The sequence below is a fragment of the Antechinus flavipes genome, chromosome 4, assembly GCF_016432865.1.
Source record: "Antechinus flavipes isolate AdamAnt ecotype Samford, QLD, Australia chromosome 4, AdamAnt_v2, whole genome shotgun sequence".
NCBI classification, from domain to species: domain Eukaryota; kingdom Metazoa; phylum Chordata; class Mammalia; order Dasyuromorphia; family Dasyuridae; genus Antechinus; species Antechinus flavipes.
The window spans coordinates 30,138,341-30,156,517 of NC_067401.1; the positions used below are offsets into that span (position 1 = coordinate 30,138,341).

General features: G+C 40.9%; 1 protein-coding gene across 2 annotated transcripts in view; it reads left to right on the forward strand.

Annotated features, from left to right (window-relative positions):
- Positions 1-1,882: 1,882 nt before the first annotated feature.
- The window catches only part of FAM222B (family with sequence similarity 222 member B), a 65,435-nt gene continuing 49,140 nt past the window's right edge, over positions 1,883-18,177 (forward strand). The window contains exon 1 of one of the 2 annotated variants that reach the window (XM_051992293.1): positions 1,883-1,988. The gene's annotated coding sequence lies outside the window, so the exon portion shown is untranslated. The remainder of the gene's footprint in view (positions 1,989-18,177) is intronic. The other variant, XM_051992291.1, reaches the window with a different exon arrangement.

Genomic DNA, 18,177 nt, shown 5'->3' on the forward strand with positions numbered 1-18,177 from the left:
TGACTGTCATGAGTTCTGAGTTCACTGTCTTGTGCCAGTGAGCATTCTTTCCCTTTGTCTTGAGTATACCCTGGAGGAGGTGAAAGCATAGGCCTAGTTAAGTTAGTTAGTTTTCTTCCTGGACAACAAGACGGGAGAGAAGTTCTTTATCCTTTGTCCCAATTATTTATTTACCCTGCTTTGCTTCCATCATGTGGGTGTAGGGATGTAATATATCTAATAATAGTTAGCTGGGTTGAATTAGATAACAGGCGTTTTCCCACTAGGGAAAAAGTTGGCAATGGAAGAAAGGAAAGGGCCCTTTTCCTACCCTAAGAATGCCAACAAGAGTAAAGCAGAAGCCATTCTAGAGTGTTTTGCTCCTGATTCAGTTGTAGCAGAATTCATCTGAAGCCTTCCAAGAGAAAACCCTTTCCCCGTATTTAAGTCTCAATCCCCACTTTTCCATTGTCAGAGCAGAATTGCCTGGAGGAGCTACTTGGTAATTACCAAAAAGAGGAAGAAAAAAAAATTTTTTTTAAAGCTTTTTCTCTCCAATTGGTTGCCCTTAATACATTGGCTGCTCCCCAAAACTAGGCAGCTGAGAGCCCCAACACTGGATGGAATAAACCTCCTGGTTATGTGTCATGAAAAACGGGGCCTGAGCTAAGAAGCAGATCTGGTAGTGACCAATCCTTCCTTACAGAGCCTTCTGCTGGGAGCCCTGGGAAGGGCCAGGCAGCAGCACCTTAGGGGGAGGCCTGGCGCCTTCTTAGGCTCCCACAGAGCTTTCTGGGGGAGGGCTTTCGGCCCTCCCCATCACTTTGGGGTAATCATCACCTCTTGACAAAGAACCAGTGCATTCTAGGGCCCCTCCCTCCCCCGTGCATTCTGAGGGTCCTCATCTCATTGACAGGGCCCCAGGGCATCTGGGGGGGTCACCCCAGTGACAGGGCCCCAGGGCATTCTGGGGGGGTCACCCCAGTGACAGGGCCCCAGGGCATTCTGGGGGGGTCACCCCAGTGACAGAGGCCCCAGGGCATTCTGGGGGGGTCACCCCAGTGACAGGGCCCCAGGGCATTCTGGGGGGGGTCACCCCAGTGAAAGGGCCCCAGGGCATTCTGGCGGTGGTCACCCCAGTGACAGGGCCCCAGGGCATTCTGGGGGGGTCACCCCAGTGACAGGGCCCCAGGGCATTCTGGGGGTGGTCACCCCAGTGACAGGGCCCCAGGGCATTCTGGGGGGGGTCACCCCAGTGACAGAGGCCCCAGGGCATTCTGGGGGGGTCACCCCAGTGACAGGGCCCCAGGGCATTCTGGGGGGGTCACCCCAGTGACAGGGCCTCAGGGCATTCTGGCGGTGGTCACCCCAGTGACAGGGGCCCCAGGGCATTCTGGGGGGGTCACCCCAGTGACAGGGCCTCAGGGCATTCTGGGGGGGGTGACCCCAGTGACAGGGCCCCAGGGCATTCTGGGGGGGGTCACCCCAGTGACAGGGCCCCAGGGCATTCTGGGGGGGGTGACCCCAGTGACAGGGGCCCCAGGGCATTCTGGGGGGTTCACCCCAGTGACAGGGCCCCAGGGCATTCTGGGGGTGGTCACTTCCTTGGCAGCAGCACTGCTGGGGATTGGAGAAAGGTGGCATTGTGGGCACTAGAAAGCAACCCCGAGTCTGACCGCGTGGATGAGCGCCCCTCCCTCGCGGGGCAGTGCCGCCCTGGGCAGGCAGCTCCGGGACTCGGACCCTGGCCTTGCCCCACCTGCACCTGGAGGAGGGAGGAGGAGCTTTGGGGCATCAGGCACTGAGAAAGGCGCTCGCCAGCCCTGACTGCGCAGGCGCCTCCAGTAGCCGAGGCCCCCTGCTCCCGGGGCTGCGCAGGCGCACGAGCGGCGCCCGGCGAGTCCCGACGGCGGCGGCGGCGGCGGCTGTGGAGGTGACGGCGGGGCCGGGGCAGGGAGCTTTGGCGGCGGGGACGGAGCAGCCATGAGGGCCGGGCCCAGTCACCGACAGTGAGTAGTGACTGCCCGGGTGCCCTGGTGGGGTGGATCTCTGGGAATGGGAGCGGGCAGAGAGGGCAGGCGCGGCCGGGCACGGGGCTGGGCTGCAGCCGGGCGTGGAGGCTGGACGGCCCGGACCGGGGGCGAGAAGAGGCGGAGGACGGAGCGGGCTCCTGCCCAGTGCTGGGGGGAGGACCTCAGCGCCGGTCCTCCGGCGGGTCCTCGAGCCGGGAATGAGGACGGAGATGGGGGCGGGGCGTGGGGAGTCCTCGGGGTGCAGCTCGGGGCCAGGTCCTCGTCCTGGCTCGCACGCCTGGCACCCCATTGACCTTGGCCGAGTCACTTCGCTGCTCTCTGCCTCAGTTTCCAATTCTGTGAAATGAGGACAGACGGATTTGACGGCCTGGGGGGAGGTCCCCAGGATCTACGGGGGGCTGACCCAGGATGGGAGTGGCTCGTGGCTGCTGCGCCCCCCTCCCACCCCCCGTGTGGGACCCAATGGCCACCTGGATGAGGGCGTGGGCGGAGCCCAGCGGGAGGTGGGGTGGGAGGGGGGCTGCCTGAATCCGAAGGACGGCAGGGGATGTTAATTGAGTGGTTTTGTTTCTTCTGTAAAGGCAAACATAGTAGTTGCAAAATCCCTGAGAACTCCTGCATGGAGCTGCAGTGTGTTATGTGACGAAGCACCTAGTGCACCTGATAACGTGGGTCGCTGGTGTGTGTTTGGAAATTTTATTTTTGGGGGGCAGTATGTGAACGGGTTGGTTTAGACAAAGAACGCACTTTGGGTTATTTTGGAAAGGAAGGGACACTTAACCTGGCTTTCGGTGGTCCCATGACCAGTTTCTCAGCAGCACCATGTGGCCCTCAGGTGTTTGTGTGACACAGTGTGAGTTTCAGTCAAATGTGATGACTTTAAAAAACCAATCTAGAAGAGTCAGAAGGGTCACCCAGCGAGAGCTGTGAAAATAGAATTTGGTACTTTAAAGCAGAAAAATGTCCCTCTACAAAGGAATTCCTGATTACCTCCAGCTCAGGTTCAGTCCTCTGCTGGAGGCCACAGCAGCTGTGGATGGAGCAGCTTTTCAAACCCACTTTTTTGTTACCCTGTTGGTGGGAGGCTCCAGTATGGACTGGATCTGAAAGAAAGGCAGAAACAGCTGTGCAAGGGCCTAAGATGTTGCAGACTCCTTGCTGAGAGGCAGGAAGAGCACAGAACATTGCTGGGTGGGTGGATTTCTTTCTTTTCTTTCTTTTTTTTCTTTTTTTTTTGGTAGACAAAGCAGAGCTAAACCAGGTGCATCTTGAGAGAGAAAATGGCTTCCTGTCCTTTGAGAGAAGTCCAAATTCCCTTCTGAGCCTAATAGGCTCTGATTTTTTTTTTTTTTAAGAGATTTAAATGGCTAAGGTTTTTGCAGTTTTCTGAAAAATGGGTGGATAAATTTACCTCTCTGCTGAGCTTTGGAGGAGTAGCTGCAATGGATCCTTTAGAGATTTTCTGATAAGGAGACTCTCTGTCTAGATGGGGAGGAAGAGGGTGTGGAAAAGGTAAATTGTCCTCTCAAAATTCAGATTATCTTTAACTTCTCAGTCTGGTAAAACATGTTTTACTTCTCTTCCCTGGAAAATTCATTGGGAGATATTTTGAATTTTTTCCTACTGTTCTTTAACCAAATATTCCATTATTTGGCCATAGGTAATCTCTTTGTTAAGAGGTCAAATGGGAAAAGGAGACATTCGGCCATCATTTGTATTACTTTTATCTTTGCATACATCTTATCTTTCCTACTAGTCTAAACTGGGAGGACTTGACCGGCTTTTCTTTTGAGCTTAGCACAGTGCCAAACATTTCATAATGTTTGTTGAATAAATGTCATAGGTCATTTCAGATTACAAATTTAGTCGATTAAAATTTGAGACTAGTTTATAGTATTGTAGGGATTTATGGTAAATGAAGGACCTTTTGATTTACAGGAAAAAAAGACAGTTTTAAGAAGCACTTATAAAAGTTTGATAATTCCTTTTCTCTATTGGAAATTTCCATCAGGTCAAATGAGTACATAAGTGTCAGATGAATTGTGTTGGAATGATATAAGTTTGTTCAGCTGTGAAGGGAATTTCCTGTCTCTTTTTCCTTTCCCCACCCCCTCCCCCAATAGATTGCTACTTTTGTGCAGATGATAAATACCAAATGGCAAATCCTTTACTCAGCGGTGTGGACACTGTTTTTCTGTTACATGTGCAATCTCTTTGAAAATGTGAAGATAACAGGCTGTGGGATGTAGGGAAATGAGGACTTCCCATGAAGTCCTGACCTACCCAAGATTAAATTAAATAATTTAAAGTTCATTAAGCCTTTCTTTATCCTGATAAAATGAATCATTTCCTTTAAAGAGCAGGTAATGCTTCTTGAAAAACATTTTATTAAAAGGCATCAGTTTGGTGTTTCCCTCTTTTTCCAAAGACATTTGCATGAAAACAGAATCTTTGTTTCTTCAGAGTCTCTCTGATCTTCTAGCTTGTTCTGCTGATGAAGAGACCCCTTTGTGATATTGCCATGGTGGCTAATTATTCTCTTTAATAATACTAGTACACACTGTATTTTTTGTTCACGATGCATTGCACATGTATAAAGACAGTTCTAAGAACCTGAAAGGAAATACTAGAAGACTTTATTAAGAGAAAATGGGGTGTTTATTAGACTTCACTAAGACCCTTTTTCAATTAAACTTTTTTTAGAGTGAACTGTGTTTTATTTGGGGGTGGAAGTTGTGGAGTTGGGGGGTTCATTTTGGGGCATATCTTGGATTTGAAGGCCTAGAGTGGCAGGGAGTGAAGGAGCTGCTGAGGTAGATAGAGTTCTCTATAGAACTAGGCAGTTCAAGGAAATGAATGAGGATACTGGCTATACATCATTGTGTTGAGCAGCAAAGAACAAGACAAGGTGCTTGGAACATGATCTAAGGCAAAAGCCCAGAGATTTTGATGTGTTTTAATGTGGCAAGTGCTAAAATTCCAGTATAATGAATTGGGTAGAAGTGGGGGTGGGAGAGATGGAAAGTAGCTAGAATTGCTAGTTGTCTATACTGGAAATGAGTCAGTCCATAAACTTTTATTAAAGGCCCATTGTGTGCCAGGCACAGGAAAAAGATAGTCTCTGTCCTCATTGAGATTACTATCTAATGGGTATGAAGTCACTGTAAGGTTGCTTCTTTCTGTTTGAACTTAATAAATCCCTGTTATATGAGAAAAATTTCTCAATGTTAAGAATATAAAGAAAATTGAAACTCTTATTGTGCTCAAGGAAACAACAAACAAGGCCTGTTTGGCTGTAACATAGAGTGCATGGAGAAGAGAGTAAGCTTGGAAACAGGCTGGAGCTAGATTGTGAAAGGCTCTCTGTTAGAAAACACTTTGTTTTATCCTGAAGGCAGGAGGAAGCCACTGAAGTTTCTTGAGCAAGGGAATTAATTGGTCAGACTTTGGGATGCTTTGACTATATGAAGACTGGAATGGAGGTAGGAAATAATTGGGAAACCAATTGGAATTGCAGAAGGAATCTTGGAATCCTGTGCAAGAAAAATCAGATCAAAAGGCGAAAAACCACAAGAAAGGAAAAAAATAAAAAGGTGAAAATACTGCTTTGATCCACATTCAGGCTCCATAATTCTCTCTCTGGATGTGAATGGCATTTTTCAGAGGAATAAAAATTGAACAATAAGAAAACTATATTCTCTTTTGTTTAAAATTACATTTATTCTTGAAATGTGGAACCAGAAAAGCTTAGTAATAAACTGGCTTTCTGAAATACATCCTTGGTCATATTGCCTTTGAAGAGAAATGTTTGTTAATGTTACGACTAATTAAAATTACTTATTTGGTGGCTAGTTAGTTGTCTTTTGTGAAATCACTCTGAAAATAAAAGCATAAGAAGCCTGAATAATTTAAACTTGAATCAATAAACCTCCTTTTTGCTTCAAGCTGAAACTGAGTTTATAATACTTTTCCTCAACTTCTCATTAAAACTTGGACAGATTGGCATAATGGAAGACAAAAAAGTCTAGCATAAGTGCCTTGTTCTTTATGCTCCTTAAAGGAGGAGGATACCAGGAATGCCTGTCCTCACTCCAGTTTGTTGGAGGAAATTTTAGAAAAAAAAGGCTTCAGGATGGAGAAAAGGGACTTGAGATACATGAGAGGAAATGTGATCCTCTTCCAGTTATTGGAGAGATGTTACTCAGAGACGAATGAGAGAGGAAAGAATAGTAAAATTATACCTTAAAATAAGCTGAAGGCTCTCTGTGAGGTGAGAGAGGGCTACATGAAGAATCTGCTTGTGCTCCAAAGGAGGATAAAGTGCTACAGAAATTATCAAGAGAAATATTCAGGAAGGGGCAGAAGGAGAGGAAAAAAGAGGATTTCCTGCTCAGGGTACTAGTGAGCTATTTTTTGTAGTTTTCACCTGGCATATAGCCAAGATAAAAGAATGCTGTCAAAATGAATGAGTAATCCCCAGTTCTAGGGATTTGCATGGGTGCAAATTGTGACTTCCAGAAAGAACTCAAAAGCATAGTCAACTTTTTAAAACTTTGAGCAGTAAACTGGAAGTCCCTCCTCCCCCCTTAAAAATATTTATTTATTTACTTATTAACTTGTTTTAATTAAAGCTTTTTATTTACAAAACATATTAATGGGATTTTTCAACATTGACCCTTGCAAAACCTTGTGTTCCAAATTTCCCCCTCCTTCCTCCCACCTCTTCCTCAGATGGCAGGTAAGCCAATACATGTTAAATATATTAAAATTTAAATCTAATATATGTATATGTATTTATACAGTTATGTTGCTGCACAAGAAAAATCAGATCAAGAAGGAAAAAAAAAATTGAGAAAAAACAATGCAAGCAAATAACAACAGAAAGAGTGAAAATGCTGTGTGGTAGTCCACACACTCAGTTCCCACTGTCCTCTCTCTGAGTGTAGGCGACTCTTCATCCCAACATTATTGGAACTGACCTGAATCATTTCATTTAAATTGAAAGTTGTATAGGTACAGGTTGTTTTTCTCCCTGTTGAAGGCAAAGAATGCAAAAAAGAAAAGTTAACTTTGGAAGCTAACAACTGCCAAAGAAGGTGATGTTTAGAATGCAATTTCATGGAATGGGCCATGGCTTCAAATGCTAGAATGCAAGTGTTTGGTCAGACATGGAAGACAAATAAAGGCCGAAAAGAATCTATTTGCCCGATGTCTTGCAAATCTGATCAAAAGAGTTGTAAACAAAAGGATAACGTTGAGTATCTGTAGAGAGTAACAGTTGCAAAATAGGAGTTGAGACACCCAGAAGTTCACAAGGGACAGAATTCAAGAAAGTTGTAGTGAAAACTCAGAACTTAAAATACCTCCATGCAAATACTTGAAGAGTAAACACCATGAAAGAGAGCAATTGGAGAGCTCAATTCAGGGAGGTGGCACTTGGAGCTCTCTAGGCAGCCCTTTAAGACTCAGTAAGTGAAGAGAGATTGGTAGAGGCAGTTTGTCAAACCTGGGAATCACCTCTGCTAAGGACATTACAAGTCCAATCTCTATTTCTAATCCTGCCTCTGTGAGCAAACCCAGGAACCAGAGGCTAAGATGATGGAGTATTTTGGTGAAGGTCAGAGGAAGGAAAAACAGAAAAGATTTTGTCATTGGAGTTTACTATACATCACCTCTCTGGAAAGAGGGACTAAAAGGGGAGTTTGGGAAAGATCACAAGCCCAGCAAAGAAGCATAAGAGTCCATAGTGAGGGAGGAACCTTAGTTAGCCAGATGTTTTCTGGAGCTCTCTGCCAAAAACAGAACACTTAAAAGTAACTTGTTGATTTGCTTTTAGTGACAATCTTCCCCCCTCCCTCCCTCTTCCCTTTTCCCTCCCCTTCTCCCTCCCAGGGTCTCTAGAAGAGGAGAAGGTAGAGTTGAACTGGTTCATCAATGGAGCAAAGTGAAGAAAGAAAAAGAATGGAGCCAGGGAAGAGGTGATGGTCTGGAAAGGAACTGAGGGGTGGAGGAGGGATTGGAGTTGGTATCGAGGCTTTGAGGTGGAAGGCAGAGGTAGAATGACAACAGATTATGCTCTGATAAAGGAATTTAGGAGTTAGTGAACACTCAGGTTGGAACACTTATGGGTGATCAAGGGTATGACCATCTTTGGGTAGCTGCAGTATATGGAAGAGCAGGCCATAGGAAGGTGATGGGTTTGAATGAATTTCAGTGTATATGTCTGAGTCCCTTCATCTCAGGGAAGAGTTGGAAATACAGCTGTGGAGAGAGTTGCTCCAGATTTTAGCCAAGTTTTGAATGTATTAAATGGTCAGATGGATTCAAAACTTGTGGGATGACCAGTGAAGAATGATCCTTAATGTCTTCTGTGGCCAGGTGGCCAGAGGGCTCTTGTGACATTCTCCAGGGATCTGTGCTTGGCCCTGCATCCTTGCTATTAATGGTTAGATAAAGGTGTAGGTGGTATACTCATCTAACACAGTTGACACTAATCTCGAAGAGATATCTTAACTATGGATGACTGGGTCAAGATTCTTGACAGGCTAGAGCAATGGGCCAAATTTAATTAAAATAAGTTGTGATCCAGTAAAATTAACTGCAAAGTTCTGCACTCAGTCACACACATACACACACAGATCACCTTGACAGAAGCTAAGGGAGGCAAGGATAGACAGAAGACAACTCTGAAAAAGATCTGGAAATTTTGGAGGACTACAAGCTCAGTGACTCAGTGATGGAGTGGCCACACAGGGTAATGTAATCTTGGGCTGCAGTCAGAGCCATGGATGTCTTCCAGGAATGGGGAGGTGATTGTTCTACTCAGTCCTCATTTGGCATATTGGGTTCAGATCTGAGCACGAAGAAGAATATTAATAAGGTGGAGAGCCTGCAGAGGAGGGCAGCCAGGATATAGATTGCAGAGTCTTAAGGCCTTGACATAAGAGCTTGAAGGAACTGAAGAAATTTTTCCTCCGCTTATATATTAAAACCATTTTTAAGCATTAAAAAAAAAAGGTCTTGAGTTCCAAATTCTATCCTTCCTTCCTTCTGTCCTCCTTCAGATGCTAAACAATCAGATATAGGTTATACGTGTGCAATCATGTAAAACATTTCCACATTAGTCATTTTGCACAATAAAATTCGAATAAAATTTAAAAAACAGAAGAAAGAAAGTGAAAAAAGCATGCTTTAATCTGTTTTGACAATATCAATTCTTTCTCTGGAAGTGGGAAATATGCTTCGTCAGTAGTCCTTTGAGATTTTCTTGAATATGGTATTGTTGAGAATAGCTAAGTCATTCACAGTTCTATATCAAACAGTAATGTTGTTAATTGTGTATAAGATTCTCCTGATTCTGTTCACTTTGTATCAGTTCATGTAAGTCTTTCCAGGCTTTTCTGAAATCATCCTGCTTGCCATTATTCCATTACAATCATATACAAAAGCTAGTTTAGCCATTCCCCAATTGATGAGCATTTCTTTGATTTCTCATGCTTAATCAACACAAAAAGGACTGCTATAAATATTTCCTTCTCTTGAAAAAAAATTTTTTTAGGTTATACATGTACATTCATGTTTTATATATTTCTAACATGAGTCATGTTGGGAGAGAATAGTCAGAACAAAAGGGAAGCATCATGAGAAAGGAAAAAAAAGGTGAAGACACTACACTTCAATCCATATTCAATTTTCATAATGCTCTCTCTGGATGAAGATGGCATTTTCCATCCAAAGTTTATTGGAATTGCCTTGGATCACTAAATTGCTGAGAAGAGCTAAATCTGTCATAAAATTGCTTTTGTTGTGTACAAAGTTTTCTTAGTTCTGCTCACATCATTCGGCATCAGTTTGTGTAAGTTTATCCAGACTTTTTTGAAATCAGCCTGTTCATCATTTTCAATTTTTTTTCTCAGTAATATTTTATTTTACCAAATTCATGTAAAGATAGTTTTCAGTATTATTTTTTTTGGTAAGACTTCGTGTTCCATTTTTTGTCCTTCGTCTCTAAGATAGCAAGCAATCTAATATAGGTTAAGCATGTGAAATCTTTTTAAACATATTTTCACATTTGAGCCCTAGAAGTGTAAAAAAAAAAATAATCCCCAAAAATGTTCCTGCAGTTCTTCAGTGAGGGAGAAGGAAGAACCAATATATTTCTAACCTCCTAAAGAGGCTCATTCCAATTCTGGGTAATTAAAATGGTCTTCATTTCACTCAAAATGAAATTGACACCTCCAAGAAGTCTGGGACAACTTTTTTGGGATCGTATGTCAAGTGTAGGAACTGGCAAGATTAATGATTGTTTTTTTAGATTATGAAGCATCCCCCCCAAAAAAAACAAAAACAAAAACAGAAACCCGACTGCAGCTTTATCAGAATGAGTTAGAAAAAAATAGTATTATGTTTAAAGTAAGAAAATTGAGGGATAAATGATAATTCTGGTCCAAAATAAAGATATAGATGTTATTGTAAAAATTAGTAAGATAGGAGATAACTTGTCCTATTCACTATGGTTCAGCACTGCCCTAAGAACGCATCATTTTTCAAAAGAAACTGGCATTTTTTTGTGGAAGTAAAGAGCTAGGAATAAATGGCTACTCATTGAAAGATGATATATGAATGGAGTGGAATTTTTTTTATTAAAGCTTTTTATTTTCAAAACATGGATAGATAATTTTCAACAGTCACCCTTGTAAAACCTTGTGTTCCAAATATTTTCCCTCCCTTCTTCCCATCTCCTTCCCTAGACAGCAAGTAATCCAATATAAGTTAAAAATATGTAATTCTTCTATACATATTTCCACAATTATGCTGCACAAGAAAAATCAGACCAAAAAGGAAAAAAAAAATGCAAGCAAATCACAACAACAGAAAAAAGGTAAAAAAACTATATTGTCATCCACACTCAGTCCCCATAGTCCTCTCTCTGGATGCAGATGACTCTCTTTATCACAAGACCATTGGAACTGGCTTGAATCACCTTCCCGTTGAAAAGAGCCATGTCCCTCAGAATTGATCATTGTATAATCTCGTTGCTGTGTACTGGTTCTATTCCTGGTTCTACTCACTTCACTTAGCATCAGTTTATGTAAGTCTAATGAAGTGGAATATTACTGTGCTGTAGTGACTCTATGAAGAATTCAGAAAAGCATGAAAAGGACCTTTAAGACCTGAAATGGAATAAAACAAACAGAACCAGGGAAACAGCATACACTAAGATTAAAAATAAAGGAAACCTGACACTTAAAGTTTGTTATTGTGATGACTAAGCTTTGCCTCAAAGAAAGGAGAAAATTTACTTTCCTCCATTAACTACAGAATTATGGAATAGTGATTGAGAAATGTTGCATATGCTGTCATATTCTGTTAATGTATTGGTCTAGTTGCATGATCTGAGTTTTCTCTTTCATTTAAAAAATTTTTTTCAACAATATTTCTATCCACAGAAGATATATTCAGAAATGAAAGTGATATAAAGACAAAAGACATCAATGAAAACCTTAAAAAGAATGTAGTCAGGAACTTGTCTTAGACAGTGGTCAGTGATAATTTAAAAAATTAAAAAAAATTTTAAAAATGGAATAAGTGTATTGTAAGATTTGATGTAAGGAATACGGTAATATTTGGTGAAATGATGACAGCATAATGAGTTTTTTTTTAAGGAGCTTAATTAATTTTTAAGTATCCAAAAATGTTCCAAAACAACCTGTGATTAGAATTTACTAAACAGAATGATACCTAATGAAAATTCTTTTCTACCTTCCCAGTCTTAATACTTGCAATTAATATTACATTCAGTTTCTTTTTTAACAAATATAATAATCCTTAGCTGAAAGGAGGATAGAAATGATTGTTTGCTCTAAAGTACAAGAAACAGAATAAAAGTTCTGATGTTAATGTGGTGACAGTTGAAGAGAAAAAACTGGAGCAAAACTATCCTGCAATAACTCAATTTCCCTCTGTAAAATCAAAGCATTTTAGAACTAGAAGGGACTTGGATCAAAATCTTCATTTTGTAGATCAGAAACGGGGGACAGAGAAGGGAATGTGACTTTTCTAAGGTCAATGAGTTAATTAAAATAAAGCCCAGGTCTTCAGTGTTGCTTTTATTATATCATAGATTCTGTGGCCTAAAGACCAAAATAAACAGATAAAGGAAAATAGAAAAAATAGAGATGACAGAGATTGGATGCATTTTCCAGTGAAAGTAACACTGGATTTGGAGTCAGTCTGTGGTTTTGAAGTATAAACATAGGCCTCTTGTGTTCTCTAAGATAGAGCAATGTGTGCAGAGATCCTGACCTTCTGCACTGTGTATTGTTTTTAATATTTACTTTATCAGGAAACCTGGTATTTTTCTAAAATCTCTCCCCTTCTTCCCCCCTTCCCCTTTAACTGTTTGGAGTACTTGCTGCTTGGTATTAGCCATTTAGAATGGGCCCTCTTTCTGGAGAAGTTATATGGAACTTTACCTTTGTAGACTTAATTTCTCTTTCTAGCACCATTGTGCCACTGGCTGGAAGTCTCTTAGCAATGCACAACCCACTAAGAAGTCTGAGCCTGGAAAACCTTTCATATCTTTTTCCTTTATCACCAGGCCCTTCCTAATGATAAAACTAATTTCTGAGCGTTTTGGTAAGAACCCTTTGTGGATGGGATGGGAGTAGAGAAGAAGACTTAAAAGAAAAATTCTAGAAAAATAATTGTCTAAATTTATCTGATAGTTGTTACCATTGTTTCCTCCCCACAACACACACCAACCACAGACATGGGAAAAATGCAGGTTCTTTTAAATGGCCCTACTTTGCTTAGAAATGTAGATGAATCCTTGAGTGCTTTGTCCTGTGTTTTATCTTGTTATTCCCTGGCCATTCTTGATGCCATAGCCCTTATTGGTCAGGGGATTGTTCTTTAAATGTGTTGTTTACCAGCTACACCCAGCGAAAGAACTCTGGGAAATGAGTATGAACCACTACATAGAATTCCCAATCCCTCTATTTTTGTCTGCCGGCATTTTTGATTTCCTTTACAGGTTAATTGTACACAATTGTATTTCAAAGTCCGTACAGCAAAATAACCGTATGGACATATATATATATATATATATTTTAACATATTTAACATGTATTGGTCAACCTGCCATCTGGGGGAGGGGGTGGGGAGAAGGAGGGAAAAAATTGGAACAAAAGATTTTGCAATTGTCAGTGCTGAAAAATTACCCATGCATATAACTTGCAAATAAAAAGCTATAATAATAATAATAATAAAAATTAAAAACAAATTCAGCCTTAGATATTAAAAAATAAAATAAAATAAATGTGTTGTTCACTTTCCTACCTCCCTTTCCAATAAACTTCTGACATTTACATGGAACCAGGTGATGTCACAGTGGACAGCTTGGAGCCAGGAAGACCAAAGTTCAAATCTAGCTTCTGGCATTACGTGTGTGACCAAGTCACTTAAGTTCACTTTGCCTCAGTTTCCTCTGCTGTAGAATGAGGATAATAACAGCACCTACCTTTCAGAGTTGTTAGGATCAAATGAAATAATATTTTTAAAGCTAAACTTAGCATAATACTTGACACATAGTAGATGTTTTAGAGATGCTTATTGCCTCCTCCCATCCCCTACTTTCCAACCCCCTAACATAGTCCATTTCCTAGTAGTAAGGAAGTGTTTCATTTGTTCACTGAGTTTGGGTACAGAATCCTATACCAAGTCTGGCTGAGTTTTCCACTCTCCTACACATTGGTGCTTAATGGACAGTTTGAATTCTGGGATTAGAGAGCTCTTTAAAGAGTCCTGGAATTTGGGTACTTCTGCTTTCAAGTGAGTCTGAACCTTTGAGTGGAGACAAATTTATAGAAAAATGATTATAATTATTAGGCAACCAGACTTGGCCCTGTTGATAAATAGTGTTTGCCTCTGTTGGATATGGAGTCTCTTCATATCAAGATAGAACTTCTCCTAGAAGAGAATCTGAACCCCCTGGTAGGTTTCTGGGGCCTTTCACTTTCCTGTATCTCATCCTTCTGCCTCTCTCTGATCCAGAAAGATAGTCCATTTTTTACTAGTTCTAAAGCTTCCCATTAAAAAAAACCAAAAAACTTTAATGAAGTGTAGGGTAATTTATGTTTTCCTGGAATCTCTTCTGTAATACTGAGGAAACAATTCGTATAGAATAATCTCAAAGGAAGTCAGTTAAATTGAAATTGTTATCAAGATACATATTTTTAAAATTCATAGATTCTAGGTTAAAAACTGATGTAGTGAGTATTATCTAAATCTCTTCTCTTACAGTCTTTGCTCACTTTGGGTAAACACATCTCAAGTTCAAGTGGGCTCTTGAATATCTTCAGAAAGAAGGAAGGGAAGGAGGAGGGAGAGATTGAGAGAGTGAGTAAGAGAAAAAGAAAGTCAGAGAGAGACGGACAGATTCAAGAGATTCAAGAACAGAAGTAAACGAGTACCAGAGGTTGGCTTTTGGGGCTTTCCTACGCAGTTCATATAGTTCATTTTGGACTGACCCAAAGTAGCTCGAGATAGGACTCTGAAATACATCATTTCATGGCCTCAGATTTCATCTTGCATTTTTGCCGTTCACATTGGCCATGGACACTGGGGGTAGGAGTGTTGGGTCCTGCTTGTTGAAGCCTCTATCCCTTGCTCTTTCCTCCTGTTTGGCCTTTGTCCATCTCATTGTGAATATGTTGTTGCTCCATATCTGGAATTCAGAGTGATGGCTGAAATTTTTGTTGTCTGCCCTTGTAGATCAGTGCTTCTCCCTCAGTGCTTCCCCCCTCCATCCTCCACCCCACCATTCCCCTGTGATTTTCACCTCCTTGAATCTATCCTAGCATTTAACATGTTTTCCATTCATTTATTTGTGTGTTTTCCAATTCAGATTCCCTTTATTAGATCACAGGTTATTTGAGGGTAGGGACTATCCATCATTTTATCTGGGAGCTTTAAAAGATGTTTGACTTGAACTAAAGTTCTTCCTTGGTTCGTTAGAGACAAATGACATTGCAAGTCTGCAAGGCCCCCTCATATTGAGGTGCTGTCCTGCCCCAGGCAACTTTTCCTGTTATCCTTTCCTATCACAGAAGTAGTCACATAGAAAAAAGCACTGAGGTCCATTCCTGGTCCTAAAATTTACTGTGTGACTTTAAGCAGGCCATTTAACTTGTCTGAGCTTCAGAGTCAGAGTCATTTAACAATTATGGAGCATCTGCCTAGGGAAACCAAGAGGTGTAAGACAGGACCTGCCCTCAAGTTGTTTATAGTCTAATGGAAGATTAAAAGGGAAGAGGGAGGTTTCCTGGCAGCTATGAGGAAGATGATCTGAGGAGTTGAGAGTTTCACTTTTGCTATCATTTTGTAAAATGGTGCGTTTCTGAGGATCCTGAAGTCCAGAAAAACTGCCAGATGGGCAGTGGTGAAGTGAATTCCCAGAGGGCAGAATGGAGGGCACTCTGTAACATCCACCCTCCACCCTCCAGTGCAGGGGGGCTGAAGAGGGAGGAGTTTGAGATGAGATTCTACCTTGTAGAAAGATAAATTTCTGGAGGTCATGAAATCCAGGAAAACTTCACTTTTCTTATCTGTAAATTGAGAGTAATAATAATCCTTGGATATTATTGCAATATTGCAATATATACTGAACAGAATGAAGTGGAGTCTAATTGTGGGCCTGCTCTTTGGGCCAGACTTTCCTTAACTATGTGAGGGAGTTCAGCTGACATTCTGGCTTTGCTATCCTATCATGATATGCTATATCATATGATATACCTATCATGCTGCCCAATGTTGTCAGAAGCAAAGTGCTATGATGTGCTTTTGTTACTATTCTTCTAATACATGGAGCTCTGTAGGTAATGGACACTAGCTATATTTCTCTCCTTATGTTTACTCTATTGCCTACCTTACTACCAGCCGTGGTGTCACATAGGATGTGACAGGCATGGCAGATGAGTGAATGGGGCCTACCACTGCTCTTCAGTTTTGCTCAGTTTCTGCTGATAGTTTTCCTGACTGTGGCCTTTGATTCTGAACTTGATTTGGAACTGTGTAGCTATGGTGATGGGAGGAATGTTGTTGTATTCAAATCGATAGGCTTTATGTCTCTGTCTTGCAGGGGTCTCTGCCTTTAACTATTATGCTCTTACATGGTGGCAGCTTTGGAAAACAGGGTTCTTTGCAATGTGCTCATTAACATCACTCTTTTTTCACTATTGCATTTCCTGCTGTAGATCCTTATTCTTGCTATTTGCTTGGCCTGTAGTTCAAATGTATTCCAGTTCTTTAAGAACTACTTTAACCAGTTCCAGGCCAATGAATATTATGAACAGAACAGCTTAATTGATTACTGAGATGATTTCATCTAAGGGCTAGAGCCCTAGACCAAGGACTCTTAAAGACAGAACTGGCTAGGTGATCTTGGGCAGTTCCCTTAACCTTGTTGTAGGTCATGCTCTAAATTTACTGCAATGAGTGGTTGTGAGATATCAGTGCCAGTGAAGAGAATTGTGCAACATTTTTGCAAGCTAAGTGTGATATAAATCCTAAATAACAATTTTTCCCAGGGATATTGTGAAAATTAGCAAGATGATATCTGTTAAAGGACTTTGAGCTCCTTGGGAAGGTGATATATATTTATATAAATACTATTTGGGTAAAGGTAATTCAGGATTTGGAAAAAAAAAAAGTGTTGCTACCCCAGTTTCTGGGATTCAATAACTTGTAGAGGTGAACAGCAATTTCTGATTAGGCAAGCTGATTCTGAAAGAGATTTATTGTAATAGCAGTTTGGTGGATTTATAATGCAGGACCCTTAACTACCTTGAATCTTTTATCCAAGTAAAGTTACAGATTGCCACCCTTTTTGGTGGCTGCAGCTACTGAACAATTTAAAGGCATAATGGTGTTGTTTGATTTGTTGTTTATATTTAAAGCATTAAAGCTGATCAATTGAACTACCCTAGGAAAATATTGAAAAAGCAGTTTTATTTATTGTACATGACACTGAGCAAATTTCAGTGCAGAGTTAGGAGGAATGGATTTTAGGAATGACATGTTGACATTTTGGCAAAACTAACACTAGTGCCGTGCTTGGGTAAATGTAGATTTGGAGGCATCTCTGTTCATAATGTACTTAGAAATTATTTGAAATTTGAACTATTGAGCCAAATTTTTCACAAGCTTCTCTAAAGAAATATTAATAAAAGGAGAAAATAGGGATGTGGCTGTTCTGAGGCCTAAAACTGATAAAGAGACTTGAAATCAGTAAATGATAATTTGTGACATCTTTGAATTGGCCCAATTAGGATCTTGCAGATTGTTTTCACTGGGGTCCTGTGCATTTCTAATTTTAAAACCATGTGAGAGAGAGAGAGGCAGACTAAGGGACATGAAATCATTAGCTATACATAGCTAGAATTGAATCTTTTTTTTTTTTTCCTGGAATTTTATTTCTCCCACAGTCTATTGTGTCAAGGACAAGTTTAAAAGCTTAGGTTTCTTCTCTCCAAGGTGAAGACTAGACTTGATTTTGTGGTAGAAACACATTGTGATGTTTTTTGTTTTTGTTTTTATTTTTGATGTGGGGAGTGAGGAGGGCATTTTTCTTTGTGGGGAATAGGAGAGCCTCTGGGTTGTCCAATTTCTACACCACAGCTAGTAGAATAAAATCATGTTCTTTAAATATCCTTCATTTTTCTTTAGTTGAGAATATTGTCTATACATGACTATGAATTTGTGTAGCTTCTTTTATCTTCAGGGCATAGAAGTTATTTCTAGGTGTTTTGTAGTGTGTTATTGTTTTATTTGCCAGTACATATTTGGGCATTGAACACTCCCCACTTTAGTTCATTTTCGGTATCTTGTTCTATGTTGCTTGGTCAGTTATTTTGGATATAAGTATACATCTATTCTATACCACTTCATTTACTGTCTCAGAGTAGACATTTCTCAGTAAATCTAATATTTGTAAAGCACTTACTGTTGGTTAGACGTTGAACTCTGAAGGAACTAGTCCCTGACTCAAGGAACTTAGGAAGCAGAATTAAAGTGTTCTGGGCTTTAGGTTTTCATTCAGAAATTCAGAAGACCTTGGGCAGTTGGCATTTATTTGGCATGTCCAGAGAGCCAAAACTCAGTTAAA